The 15,824-nt window shown below is 39.1% G+C and overlaps 1 pseudogene; it reads left to right on the top strand.

Annotated features, from left to right (window-relative positions):
* The window catches only part of LOC138433138 (mitochondrial adenyl nucleotide antiporter SLC25A23 pseudogene), a 169,370-nt pseudogene extending 163,217 nt beyond the window's left edge, over positions 1-6,153 (top strand).
* Positions 6,154-15,824: the final 9,671 nt, after the last annotated feature.

The following is a 15,824-nucleotide window of genomic DNA, read 5'->3' as shown; positions in this document are numbered from 1 at the left end:
TAGGGGGCTGCTCTACCGCTGCTAACATTAGACCCCACCATTTTCTTTCCCAAAGATTTGCTGCACAGACTCACTGGCACTGCAGAAATCAGCGCTGTGCAGCCCGCTGGCAGCATGCCTTCTAGCTGCTTTATCTTACCATTTTGTAAATACTATTATAAAGTTAATGTATGTATGATCATCAGGTTTTTTTATTTGTTTGTTTTTCTGATTTTTTTTTTTTTACTATTTTCAGCATATCACTAGCATTTCCATCTGTTTCTTCCTTTTTTTTATTCTTTTTGAACTTAATTTTGAGAGCAGTTTCTGAAATACAAAGCAGATAGAACAGAAATAATTTTCTAAATGTCCTTTTCCCCTCTTTTTCTTTTTTTGGTAGAGATTCAGCTTGAAGATAATTTTAGATTTCAAGGAGATCTGCACTCATCTGAGGGCTGGGTCAAATGGGCTCTTTATAAGTCAGTTTGGATGGACTGTTTGAATCCTGGGTATAGGGACATGGAGGGAAAGAGAGTGGAACCAGTGCAAAAAAAGATGACTGTGTTCACCAAGAGTGCTTCGTAGAGAAATAATATGGCTTCACCCCTGTCTCCACTGGCCTATCTCCTGTGCACTCAGGCCTGACTCTTCAGGAAAGAGTAGAATAAATGAATAAATCTCATTACTCTATCACTCCCATGGACTCTGAGAGCACTGTTTCACCATTGTGGAAGTCTTACAGCTAAAGCAAGCTTGGCAGTTGCAGATGGCTGAGGTACAGATGCCTGCAGTAGCTAGGCTGGCGATGGCAGTGATCTCTTTAGGACCAACACTAGAGAAAATGTGAGTTATTGGCAAAGGTATCCAAGATTCTGGCCTTAGGCAACAGTAGCCTTCACTTGGCTTCTGTGAGTTTAAGCAGTACACTGGTGTGGCACTGGTGTGATCCCTTTAGTTAACAGGAAGCATCATCATAATGAGCCACCGGAGAAAAACAGAAGATTTATATTCCACAGTTAGGAGCTAGTTCCTAACATGATGTCCCTGTGGAAATCCCAATAATCAGTTTAGAGACAGTTAGAACTTCTAGGGTTCCTAGATATGAGTGGAGCTTGGGGAAGGTCAGACAGAGAAATACAATGGTTGGCTCTCTCATTCTACAGTTACCTCAAGTTAGGGTACTGGTAGGTACAAATGCTAAGGTTTCCTTTACCAGAAAAGAAAAATGTATGTATTCTCATGGGTGCCTGACACCACACTGTCTTAGGTTGTAGTGTCTTTTGACCAGTAATTGGAATCACAACTTTCCTGTGGAGAAATTCTTAGAAATACTACAAAATAGAAAGCAACCAGCAGTCATCTGCTAACTTAAAGATCTGCGAATCAGTCAGAAGAAAATATTGAACTCAGTAGGAGTGATGAAATTTATGAAATGATGAATTTAGTTTTAGATACATCAATTGTAGTATTACCATGGTATTTATTAACATAGCACAGTGATTAGGCAATTGAGGTAGAGGCCAAGGAAGCGCTACTGGAAAGGAAGGAAAGAGCCCTTCCCAGTATCTACAGCTGGGAGAAGAGAGATTGCTACTGAAATAATAATTGCATAATTCTGTATGCTTCCCTGGTGGCTCAGATGGTAAAGAATCTGTCTGCAATTAAGGAGAACTAGTTCAGTCCCTGGGTCAGGAAGATCCCCTGGAGAAGGGAATGGCACCCCCCTCAAGTATTTTTGCCTGGAGAATTCCATGGACAGAGGAGCCTGGCAGTCTACAGTCCATGGAGTAGCAGAGAGTTGGATACGACTGAATGACTAACACTTTCACTTTTATGACAAAAATTATTCTTAGCTATGTATTTACTCTTTGCTAGTTTTCTCTCAACTTTCTTTCTTAAGTTCCATATCTTCCTTTTATTTTTTTTTTAATTAGTTTGCTGGAATATCAGTTTTAGAATTTCTTTCAGGCACAGCTTTAGGCAGGGAAATTTTCCGAATCTTCACTTTTCTGGAAAAGGCTTTGCTTTGCCATGTCATTTTAATGCCAATTTGGCTATATATAAGATCCTAAGTTTGAGAGTAAATAATTTTCTGTCAAGACTTTGAAGATATTGACATTAAGAATGATTTTCTGACTCTCCTTTTTTTATTCAGATTTAATCTCACTTATGCATATTTTCCCACATAAGAAAATAGGAGATACAGTGGCCTCTTTCTTGGAGATTATATATATATATATATATATATATATATATATATATATATATATATATATATATAAAACTTTCTGTAACTTCCTCGGCCCTCCTCCACCATCCCTTTACTTTGAATGGTAGATATTAACAGAAGAACCATATCAAAATTCTCAGAAATGTTAAAGAAACTTGGAAGCTATGTCAAAACAGAAGTTAAAAGTTCTGGAAATGAAAGTGAAAATCACTCAGTCATGTCCAACTCTTTGTGACCCCACAGTCTATATAATCCATGGAATTCTCCAGGCCAGAATACTGGAGTGAGTAGCCTTTCCCTTCTCCAGGGGACCCTTCAAACCCAGGGATCAAACCAAGTCTCCCCCATTGCAGGCAGATTCTTTACCAGCTGAGCCACAAGGGAAGCCCAAGAATACTGGAGTGGTAGCCTTAAAAAAATAAAAAAAAGACTGTTATAGCTATAAAAAGTACTGTCTTATTGGGATGAGGGATTGGGAAGAACAGAGCCAAATGTTAAATCATAGGATAATCCCACAGGTAGAAATAAAAGAGCTTTTCTTTTGTACATGTAATAGCTCATGGTCTTTTTCTCCTCTATTCTTTGGACAGAGTGACACTCATGTTTGCCTGATCAGCTAAAGAATCATCTGTAATAAGGGATGCATTGTGTCTGTTTCTCCAGCAACCCATTTTCTCTATAGAAGCTTTCAATCTCAACTTTGATGATTTATTTATGGTACAAAAGTTTATTTTACTATGATACTCTAGAAGCTTTACACATGTAAGTAATATAATGATTCATGTTTTAAATATTTTTCTCAAAATATTAGAGGTATCTGTCACTTAGAACTATATGCAGAAAGCAACTTTTGAATTTAAATATTATCAAATATCTATATTTGTCCATTTTTAAATTTACATTATTTTTGCTATAATACATGTTAAGTATAGAAACAGTGGGGGTGGGGGAAGCTCTAAACAAGAGGAAAATACAAATCTCTGGTATTCTATTATCCAGAAATAGGTGCTACAGTATTTTGGTTTGTATATTTTCCATTATTTCTCTAAGCCTAATGTAGTAAGTTTTGAAGACAGGATGCTTATTTCATGGCAATGTGTTTTAAAACTGCGTTTGAAATCATGTTTTCCTTTATGTTCTGTTCACTTCCATAAATCTAATTTTAGTTTTGGGTAAATGAGTTTTATAGTATTCAGTTCAGTTCAGTCACTCAGTCGTGTCCGACTCTTTGCGACCCCATGAATTGCAGCACGCCAGGCATCCCTGTCCATCACCCACTCCTGGAGTTCACTCAGACTCATGTCCATCAAGTCAGTGATGCCATCCAGCCATCTCATCCTCTGTCGTCCCCTTCTTCTCCTACCCTCAATGCCTCCCAGGATCAGAGTCTTTTCCAATGAGTCAACTCTTGGCATGAGGTGGCCAAAGTACTGGAGTTTCAGCTTTAGCATCATTCCTTTCAAAGAAATCCCAGGACTGATCTCCTTCAGAATGGCCTGGTTGAGTCTCCTTGCAGTCCAAGGGACTCTCAAGAGTCTTCTCCAACACCACAGTTCAAAAGCATCAATTGTTAGGTGCTCAGCCTTCTTCACAGTCCAACTCTCACATCCATACATTTTATAGTATAGTATTATGTAAAGAAAAAGGGATTTTTGATCTCATCTACTCTGAATCCAGTTTACATCAGGAAACTCTACCCTATATACAGTTTCCATAGGGTAGAGGAGGGAAAGGTTCATCAGCTATTTACACATGAACAAGGAACACTTTTTTTTTTGGATGCTTCCCTGCTTATACGCCCTGGATGTGGCAGTACTAAGTTTCTCTGTGTCCTTGCTTCTTATAGCATGGCCCAAGACTGGAACCCCAATAGCATGGAAATCACTTGAGGACTTGTTAAAACCGCAGAAGTGAAGTGACAACAGTCAAGTGAAGTCTCTCAGTCAAGCCCAACTCTTTGTGACCCCATGGACTGTAGTTTGCCAGGCTCCTCCATACATAGGATTTCCCAGGCAAGAGTACTGGAGTGGATTGCCATTTCCTTCTCCAGGGTATCTCCTGGATCAGCTGGGTCTCCCACATTGCAGGCAGACTCTTTTAACATCTGGGCTGCCAGGGAGCTAGACGCTTCTCTGCTTATATGTCTTGGGTGTGGCAGTGATTAAGTTTCTCTATGTCCTTGCTTCTTATAGCATGGCCCAAGGATGGAACCCCAATAGCACAGGACTCACTTGAGGTCTTGTTAAAACTGCAAAATCTAGGCTTAAATATTATAGAGAGACATAATCAGAACTTTCTATTTAATAGTAACTCAAGGTGATTTTTAAATTCGAATTCTGAGGAGCTGTTTTTCAGCCACAGCTTCCATCAGGCCTTTCTTTCTGGAGGCTCTAGCTCTCCCTAAGCTCTGAAAATACCAGTCCCTCCCTTGCCTCTTCACCCCCTGGATAGCAATGGTTTCTCATTCTCATTACTCCCTTCCTGTTCCCATTCTTTGTGAATTTCTTTAACTTTACTTATACCACTGTAAATATCTCCTTCAGTAAAGTCTCCTTTTAAATTTTGGTTTTATCTGGGTATATGCCCAGAAGTGGGATTGATGGGTCATATGATAATTCAATTTTCACTTTTTAAGGAAGCTCCGTAGTTCATTGCAGCACTATTTACAGTGGAAGCAACATAAATGCCCATCAAATGAATGGATAAAGGAGATGTGTGTGTGTGTATACATATATATATATATATATATATATATATATATATATATACATACATACATACAGTCCCTGCCTTCTACAAGTGCCAGGGCCGGGCAGGCAGCGCTGAGGCTGGCAGGGCCCCAGGAAAGGGAGGGGAGGGGAAGCTGTCAAGCAGCGGCTGAGGCCACCGCTGGGCCTCCCTTCCCCTCCATGGCCAGGTGCCCTGTAGGGAGGGGTGGGGGTGGGGTTGGGGTGGGGGTGGGGATGGGGCAATGCCAAGCGGCGTCAGGGCTGGGGTCTTCTCTTCAAGGAGCTGGACAGTAATAAGCATGATTGCGTGGACATCCGCAAGTTGCTCCAGGGACTGGCCTGGCTGGGTGGGGGCCACCCAGACCACAGCGCCCAACAGGGCATCTCCCCTGAGGGTGACACTGACCCAGATGATGGCCTTGACCTGGAGGAGTTTATCCTCTACCTGCAGGAGTAGGGACAACGCCTTCTACTTCTGTTCCAGTCTGGACCGCAATCGGGATGGTCATTTCAACGTCTCTGAGATCCAGCAGAGTTTCCGAGCCCCAGGCATTTCCATCTAGCTGGAGCAGGCAGAGAAAATCCTGCACAGCATAGACACGTGGTAGATAGCACCATGACCATTGACTGGCAGCAGTGGCGTGACCAGTTCCTGTTGCATTCGCTGGAGAACATGTAAGACATGCTGTATTTCTGGAAGCATTCCATGGTCCTGAAAATTGGCAAGTGCCTGACAATCCCAGATGAGTTCTTGGAGCAGGAGAAGCTGGCTGGGGTGTGGTGGAAGCAGCTGGTGGTGGACGCGGTGGCAGGTACCATGTCCTGTAGAGACACAGCCCCTCTGGACCATCTCAAGGTCTTCATGCAGATCCACGCCTCCAAGACTAACTGGGTGAACCTCCTAGGGGGGGCCTCCAGAAGGAGCATGATCCAAGAGAGGGGCGTGCACCCCCTGTGGTATGGCAACGGGATTAATGTGCTCAAGATTGCACCTGAGTCGGCCATCAAGTTCATGGCCTATGAGCAGATCAAGCAGGCCATCCAGGGGCAACAGCAGACACTGCATGTGCAAGAGAGCTTTGCGGCTGGCTCCCTGGCTGGCACCACATCCCAATCCATCATCTACCCCATGGAGGTCCTGAAGACGTGGCTGACCCTTTGCCTGACAGGCAGTAAAAGAGGTTGCTGGACTGTGAGTGGCAGTTCTGGAGTTAGAAGGGCCCCACGCGGGTTCTGGGCATCATCTCCTACATGGGCATCGACCTGGCCATCTAAGAGGAGACCTGCATTCAACCCCTGGATCAGGAAGATCCCTTGGAGAAGGAATGGCAACCCACTCCAGTATTCTTTTCTGGAGAATTCCATGGACAGAGGAGCCTGTCAGGCTACAGTTCATGGGGTCACAAAAGGTAGTGACACAACCGAATGACTCACACACACACACACACAACAGAGTATCACTCAACCATTAAAGAATGAAATTGGGTCATTTGTAGAGACGTGGATAGACCTAGAGATTGTCATATAAAGTAAAATATGTTAGAAAGAGAAAAACAAATATTGTATATTAATGTGCAGATTCTAGAAAAAATTGTACCAGTGAACCTGTTTGTGAGGTAGAAATAGAGACGTGGATGTAGAGAACAACATGGACACTAAGTGGGGCAAGCATGTTTGGGATGATTTGGGAAATTGGGATTGACATATATACTTCAATACATATAAAAAAGATAACCAATGAGAAGCTGTTCTATAGCACAAGGAACTCTCCTTCATACTCTGTAGTGACCTAAATGGAATGAAATCCAAAAAAGTGGGGATATATGTACACATATAACTGACTAACTTTGTTGTACAGCAGAAACTAACACAGCATTATAAAGCAATGATACCCTAATAGAAAAGTGTCTTTAAAATCCCAGAAGTGGGTGCTTTTTGTTTCCTTCCAGGAACCTGGCTGATCACCTCCAAATAACTGGCCTTGGCAGTTGGGAGTTTCTCTCACTCTTTCTGAGGTTTTGAAATTCTGAATGCATACAACTTCATTTTGTCCATTCTGTCACACTTAGCCTCACACACTTGATTGAGCTTTTTTGAAGTCTAATGTGGCTTGGTGGGTTTCTCTCTAGCTTTTGTTACTTCTAAGTCAGCATGGAATTACTCCTTGTGACTGAAATTCTATATAGTTTAGACATTCCCCTTCAGGAGACCTTTCTGGTGGATAAGTTAAAATTTACCATGCATACTTTTTTGTTTTGATAAAATATCCTACTTGATCCTCGTAATAAACTCACATTGTAAATACTGTTAAAGATGAGAAAACTGACAAAGGGATTACATAACTTCTCCAAGATCACATAACTGGTATCTGGCACAGCTTTCTGATTTCAGAGGCCATTCTCTTAGCAACATTATTGTCTGCTTATTTCTGCTGACTACTTCCAGGAAAATTTTCTCTGATGAAGTCTGCTAATATTTGAGCAAAGATACTATTGTTCATTTTTGAAAATATACTAGATTCCTAATCATTCTGATAGTTTGAGCTATTAAACCCTATTCACGAACCTCATATTCACAGCGAGGCTTCATTCTGCTAGAGATCTATTTCTCTCTTCAATGGATGTACATTCTGCTCAGGACAACAAAAGCAATCCTAGATAGCCAAAAGTGTGACTATAGATCAAACCAAATTTGTCCCCAGAAACTATGTCCTTGGCATGTCCTCAGGATATGAGAGGATTCTGGAATCTCAAGGTAACCTCATAACTCATTCAATTATCCTTGCCTTTCCATCTATTTGCCTGAAGTCTTCTGTTAGAGGACCACCTCTTCTGGATGCTCACAAGGTCGTTGCATTTTTATAATTCTGACAGTCTGACAATCTCATGTTTACTAAGGTAGGACTAGGTTAAAGACTTCTAGGTAGTTGGAAGAGTATTATTTATTTCTCTGTCTGTGGAATATTCCAGGCAAGAATACTGAAGCCAACTGCCACTTCCTTCTCCAAGGGATCTTCTTGACCCAGGGATTGAATCAGAGTCTCCTGTGCCTCCTGCACTATTTACAATAGTATTAGGGTGTGAGAACAGCCAGAAGCAGTACTAGATTACATGAGCCTGTTGTTAATAAATATCATGTTTAACCATCAACAGCAATAAAAGGGGTTTTAATTAATTAACACCAAAGATATCACCCTTTCATACTGTTCATGGGATTCATTACTCATTGAAAGGACTGATGCTAAAGTTGAAGCTCCAATACTTTGGCCACCCGATGAGAAGAGCCAACTCATTGAAATAGACTCTGAAGCTGGGAAAGATTGAGGGCAGGAGGAGAAGGGAGTGACAGAGAATGAGATGGTTGGAAGGCATCACCAACTCAACGGATATGAGTTTGAACAAGCTCCGGGAGATAGTGAAGGACAGGGAAGCCTGGAATGCTGCAATTTATGAGGTCACAAAGAGTTGGACATGACTGAGAGATTTAATAACAACAACAACAAATATTACCTAAGGAGACATCTTGATTGACCCAGTTTAAAGCAGAACACTTTGTACTTTTTCACATTTAGATATAAAATGTTTGAATTTCTTTCAGGTGCCAGAAACTATGCCAAGTGCTTTCATATGGATTTTCATGTTTAGAACTAATCACAACTTGTGAAGTAGATAGTATTATTTTACAAATGTGAGAATTGAGCTTTTCTATTTTTATAGGTCCAGTATATAATTATTATTAAGTAGATAAGTAAAGATTTTTAGTTGGAGTTTCAATATCAAATTCTCAAAATGCCCAGGTATTGCTTTCTTCTCCAAGCTCTAGATATGTTTCCAATGAGCAGCCATGTTTCAAAACAACTGGATTATGTGATGGACTTTTACTTGTATCTAGTTTGTTTCACTTTTTCTATTTCATATTCATTTCATTTAGTTTATGTTTTCCAATTTCTCCATCTGTTTTTTTGTTGTTTTTGTTCTTTCTCAAGCCTTTATGAAGCATAGCAAAAAAGCTTGTGTGTGTGTGTGTGTGTGTGTGTGTATATATATATATAGCATGTATATGTTAGAAAACTTATAATTTTTTCCAAGCTAAAATATTTATGACATTTTGATGCCATTTGTTTGACTTAGTGTGAATAGACAGCTAGATTTCTAATTTATGTTTACTGAAAACTTTGATATACTTCCATGTATTTTGGCATCTAGTATTACTGCTAAAAGTCTAGAAAATTTATTATCTTAGTGATTTAAAAAAAATTGAATGAAGCTTGAAACTTCTAATACAATTCTGAGAATATAGGGAAATACTATGTTGTAAAAAAAAACTGGAAATTTATAAGTGATACAGTATTATTAACCAAAGAACAGATTTTGCACAAATTTCACAAAATTTTATGTGAGGAAATTGAGGTTTTCTAATGCAAAACTGGTATTGTGGTGTAAGAGAAGACTCTTCAGAGTCCCTTGGACTGCAGGAAGATCAAACCAGTCAATCAATCAATCCTAAAGGAAATCAATCCTGAATATTCATTGGAAGGACTGATGTTGAAGTTAAAGATCCAATACTTTGGCCACCTGATGTGAAAAACTGACTGGGAAAGAACCTGATGCTGGGAAACATTGAAGGCAAGAGGAGAAGGGGACGACAAAGGATGAGATGGTTGGATGGCATCACTGACTCAACGGACATGAGTTCAAGCAAGTTCCAGGACTCGGTGATTGACAAGGAAGCCTGGTGTGCTGCAGTCCACAAGTCATAAAGAGTCAGACACAACTGAGGAACTAAACTGGCTGAACGCAAAAGTACAGGGCCTATCTTACAGAAAATGAATTTAAAAGTTAGTGCAATGATATAGACAAACAGCAACTCCAATATACTTCTACTAACTGTAAATGTACAGCCAATGGAAAGAACTGTTTACTAATATTCAGGAAAGTTGACCAGGCCCTTACCCTAGTGGGCTTCCCTTGTGGCTCAGCTGGTGAAGTATCTGCTTGCAACGTGGGAGACCTTGGTTTGATCCCTGGGTTGGGAAGATCCCCTGGAGAAGGGAAAGGCTACCCACTCCAGTATTCTGGCCTGGATATTGTCCATGAGGTGGCAAAGAGTCAGACACAACTGAGTGACTTTCACTTAACCTAGTATCTGAAAAGTCCACTACTATACTGAGAAACTCAACATCCACCCATGAATGGGAATGTTCATTGCATTCTCTGCTATAATCATGGTTAAATGAAAATGATTTCAAGGCTCAACAAAAGGAACATATAATATGTTATGCTTACATTCAGATGCCATAGGTACTTTATGATACCATTTGTTCAGAGTCTGACACTTCAAAAACTTTAACATATAGTGCTTGTATCTAACTATATATGAATATGTTATTTTTGTTCGGTCACTAAGTTGTGTCCAACTCGTTGTGACTCCATGGACTTCAGCAGACCATGGCTTCCTTTCCTTCACTATATATGTAGTAAAATATTAAAGTATTGAATATGGGGTGGTGTTTTCCTCTGAGGGGAGAAGAAGAAGAAGAAACGTATAATGACTATACAACTGGATTTCACCCTCATTATTAGAGCTGGGTGGTGATTTCTCATATGTCCTCTTAAGTTAGTTTATATTCTCTGATTTTATTATAAAAGAAAAGTAGTACAAAGTGTCAAAAGTGAGAAAGTATATAATGATGGGATACTACTAAAAAATATCATGTACACACACAAACACAGTTAAAGTGGGGAAATCTGAAAACCTGTGAACTGTACCAATATCTATATCTGGGTTATAGTGCGCTACTATAAATCTGCAAGATGCTACCATTGGGGGAAACTAGGTAAATATTTGGGCTTCCTTGGTGCCTTGAACTGTAAAGAATTTGCCTGCAATGCAGCAGCCCTGGGTTCAGGATCTTCTTATTTAATCTCTTGCAAATGCATGTGAATTATATCAACAACTACTTCAATTTAAAATAAAAATAATTAAAAATTAAAAATATGATGCTTCTCAAGTATACCTAAAATAAAATTGGCTTTCATTAAAATTCAAAGAATTTTAAAACTTTATAAGGATGAAGAAAATCTGCCACAACTGTCAATCACAAAATTGTTTGATTTAATTTCCAAGTTGATTTTTTTTTTCTAATACTGAGTAGCACCTTGGCCCCATGTATATAGTGTGTGCTAGGCTTGCCTATAAAAAACCAAAATGGTAAAATGTATTAAAAAATCACCAAAAAGTTCTTTTTCTGTCTTCTGGGAATTACAAATGTGAACTTGAACATTCCTTATTAAATAAATGAAAAGGAACATATATTAGCTCTCATTCTGCATATATGAATAAAATACCACTTTGTCAATAATATTACAATTTACAATGAGTTTTCACCAAACAACTTTCATACAAAAACTGACAACTGAACAGACTATTTCAAGCCTGGTCATGTACCAAGTCCTAATAATCTTTGGAGCCTGTGGAAAAGCAGAATCCCAGTCAAGGCTCAAAATTTCTGAGTTGAAATCCCTTAGGATTGGGAAGAAGAATCTACATTTACATGAAATTTTAATATACAATTTCCGTGCAATAAAACTTCTGAACTACTAGTTTTAACATTTGCATATTCTTGCTGGTTGTCACCTTTTACAGAATTAATCAACCATGTCTGCATGTCATATATGGGTTGCACTTTTAAACTATAAAGTCCATTCCCTTTTAACCTGATAGGTTATTTTGTATCTAACTGAGCATGAGTAAGTACTTGTGTGTAGCCAAGTGAGACCATCAAAGCTATTATGTAGAACCTAGGTGAGCTTAAGAACAATTAAAGGGACAACAGAGTTAGCAGAAAGAAAAAAAAAACAGTCCATTGGATTATTTCCCATCTTTGTGAAAAAGCACCATTTGTTTTATTTGCATTACTAAAAGCAACTTGTGCATGTAAAAATATATTTGGTGTTATATATGAGAGTAGAGAAACTCATAATTTTGTTCCTAGCAACGTCTGGCTGCTGGTAAGGCTCAATGAGTACTTTTTTCTTTTTCCCCACTAAATGAATGGGATCCCTGAAGCACAACATACCATGTAGACAAAACCTGAAAGATATTTTCTGAAGTATCTTTTAACTAGGCTTTAGAATAATTAGGCTTTCCTATGGGCAACCACACTGATAATCTGAGGTAGGTGTCTAATTTCAGTGTCTTTACACATCCTCAACCTATCTTGAGCTCACCTGATTTTAATCCACATCTAGCACTGTCTTGCTGGGCTAATGGAGAGTCATGTGGGACACACCAGGGGGTGGTTAAATATGCTTGTTCTTGATGCCTCTTTCAGTGTTCAATTACCTGACCCTTGGAAGTTACAGCTCACGGAATCTTGGACCTGGGCACACCAGGGCACTTGATCAAACACAGATTCTCAGACCCAGAAATGACATTTCAGCTCCAGCTCAGAATGAAGATCTGCCAAGCTCCTGGGATGATTTAGCACAGAAGATTTTAAATAGCTTCAGGAAACGCAAAATTTTCTGTCAATTTGAATGGTTCCTGTCACTTTTTTAGAATACTTGTCACTCTTATATTTAAATTACAATTCCAGTTTTAATTTGAAGGAAACTAACAATAAGCCCCTTTCTGCTTCTATAGTACTTTAGGTCTGGCTTTCCTTTAATTTTCTGAAAAGGCAGATTTGGGAAATGAAATTAGCAATGCAAGGTGAACCTAGAGTGAATTTTACTGAAGATTATGCAAATACAGGAAATTATAATTCTATCAGGATGTCATTACATGTGTCTACTTAGACACACATTTTCTGCTATGTTTAAGTTAAACAAAACACTAAATGACTATGTAGTATGACATCTCATTAATATGTTTCCATTCACATCTGTGCCTTTAGTATAAAAAAAAAACTGACTGCTTCAGTGATAAGAGATTAGGTCCTTTAATTAGAAACAAATGATAAATCACGGTTAACCCCATGTGATGCTTTCTAAAACTTCCATCAAATATTCCTCTTAAAACATTATTAAATACAAGTTCCCCAGATCTACTTCCTAGAAAGTGCCATTTAACAAAACCCAGGCAGGATGTTAATACTGGGGCCGAATTACAGGTTGCCAAAGCATTTCCTGTGAGGGGATTGACAGGGGATCATTTTGTTATGGGGCCACCTCCAGTGTGTTGTGACAACCACTCATTACACCTCTGCGCACAGCACTCAGCTGTAGGTTCTACAAGATGCAAATAGCTCCAAATGGGTTCAATTTAGAGCGAGTGGATAATGTATCATTCACTTCGCTAAGGTAGAAGCTTTTAATTTTCCAAGAACAAGGAAGAGAAGAACACTGCAGTTGCTGGAAATAAAGATTTAGTTAACCAACTATGCCTGAGAAATGGAGTCACAATAGCAATATCTGTTACATTATAAATAAAAACAGTTTACCTGCATTGTTTCCCCTTGGCCTAAACCAAAACACCAAGTGGTCAAGTGAGCATCACCTCTCAATACATATAATTATCCACTTAAGAGCTCCATGTCAAAAACTAGTAACCTCTAAGTCATGGTAGGTTTTTCGCTTACAAAAGGAACTGCTTACAAAGCTACTATGGTTAATTATAATAATATTCAAAAAGTGTTTAAAATGCATTTTGATATGGAAAAAAGTACCATGGTAAGCTTTTCACAGTTAGACTTTAATATTTTAGTGTGCTAGCTTTTCTATCCCTCTGTGATTTTACTCCCACTGTTCTATTACTGATTTCTGTAAGTGTTGCTAACAGTGGAATGCTGCAAGTCCCTACTACCAGCTATTTACACAAGAGAGTTATGCTAATATGGATTGGAAAAGTCAATAAGCCCATTTAAGATTCCTGTGTTTAACAAAGCCACAGGAGAAGCCAGGGACCTACAAAACAGGCTCATGTGAAAAGATGGCTGTTTTCTGCTATGAGTACATTAATGAACAGAACTCTCTCTGCTCGAAATCATCAGCATCTCTCTGGTCATGATTACTAAAATCCTCTGCATGTTAATATTCTTTTGTTTTAAGCTAAAAGTTACCCCCTAGAAATCAACTGAGGTGTGCCTATATTTGATCTATGTGAAAATGATAATGAATTTATCTAAAACCTTTTGAACTATAAACAATTTCTTTAACCTATTCAGGATGTAAAACACTTATATAAGTAATGATTCTTAAAGTTGTTATTCTCTTCTTGAAACTTAAGCTTTAAAGATTACTTTTCCAGTAGAAAAGCATGTACATTATGTATATATGAAAACAGACATATAGAACCATTACAGCTACTGCCTAAAAGTTGAAGACCTTTAATGTACTTTGTAAAAATTTTATATATATATATGCTTATAGACATAGACATATGTGTCATCTCAGAGAGAGAAGTCCATTTTGGATTTGATCCCAGGAATCATTGGTAGGAGAGAGTAAAAGTGGCATACGGAAGAGAAGGCAGTCATTAAAGTTGGAATGATCAAGCAAGTTGTTTACTTCTGCTGAGGAAATCTGGGGGTCTGTATAATATGCACCATAGAGTTAGGGGAAGCACACTGATTGAAACCTCCCACCCTGGCCAGGCACCATCGTAACCATTTGCATGAGTTGTGTTATGACAGGAGATCCTGATAGGGAATACGGAACTAATAAGCCACCAAAGCCACCACCAACCGGAAGAGTCCAGGAAAGGTCGAAAGGAGACACCATGTGTCTGTCCACTCCCCAGAATCCCTCTTGCTAGCACCCATCTTGGCTGAGCAATGCATGTGCCACCAAGAAAGACTCTGAATTAGAATGATTGGCCAAAGACCACCCGGAAACTAATCCCATCACCATAAAACCCAACACGGCGAGCCACATGGCAGAGCAGTTCTCCTGAGTTCCCTTACCCTACTGCTCTCCACCCGGGTGCCCTTTCCCAATAAAACCTCTTGCTTTGTCAGCGTATGTGTCTCCTCGGACAATTCATTTCTGAGTGTTAGACAAGAGCCCAGTTTCAGGCCCTGGAAGGGGTCCCTCTTCCTGCAACAGAGTAATACATCAATGTGGCAAAGGAACCTAGCATTTATAGACTTATTTGCATCAGTCATTGGCTGAGTGCTGCTCCTATGATATGTATAATAATTCTCTAACACTTAGGTGGTTTAATTAAAATAAAACTCAAGGAACAGGTAATGTTGGGTTTTTATTATTATCTCTTCCTTTATAGTAACTTATTTCCTCCCTTTGGGCTGCTACAATAAAATACTATAGACTGAGTGGCTTAGGAACAACAGAAATCCATTACTCAGAGTTCTGGAGGCTAGAAAGTCCAAGATCAAGGCACCGACAGCTTTGATGTCTAATGAGGGCCTGATACTGGTCCACAGATAGCTGACTACTTACTGTGAGCTCACATGGTGGAAGGAGCATGGGGCATCATATAAAAGTTTCTCCTATGGGCTCCACCCCCCTGATCTAATCATCTCTAAAAGACCCATCTCCTAATACCAACAGCTTGATGATTGGGATGTCAACAGAGGAATTTTGAGGTGTCACAAACATTCAGTCTACAGTATCAATGGAAGGCATAATTCTTAGTTGGTCATTTTGTTTTTTGGACCAAGATTATATTTCCTAGTCACCCCTGACCAAGTTTCATTTAATGAGATATAATCAGAAGTGTTTGTACAATTTCTAAGCACTGATCTTAACAGTTAAAAAAAAAAATCTCTTTTTTCAATTTGGTCTCCTTCCTACTGCCTGGAATATAGACCTAAAGGCTGGAGTTCTAGCAGTCATTTTGGACCATTAGGGTAAAACTTTTTGTTAATGATAACTGAGTTCTAAAAACATTTATCTCCAGAATTTACAAGTGAAAGAAATACAATT

The sequence above is a fragment of the Ovis canadensis genome, chromosome 2 (assembly GCF_042477335.2).
Source record: "Ovis canadensis isolate MfBH-ARS-UI-01 breed Bighorn chromosome 2, ARS-UI_OviCan_v2, whole genome shotgun sequence".
In the NCBI taxonomy this organism is placed as follows: domain Eukaryota; kingdom Metazoa; phylum Chordata; class Mammalia; order Artiodactyla; family Bovidae; genus Ovis; species Ovis canadensis.
Note: the sequence above shows the minus strand (reverse complement) of the source record. Positions and strands in the feature narration are given on the sequence as shown.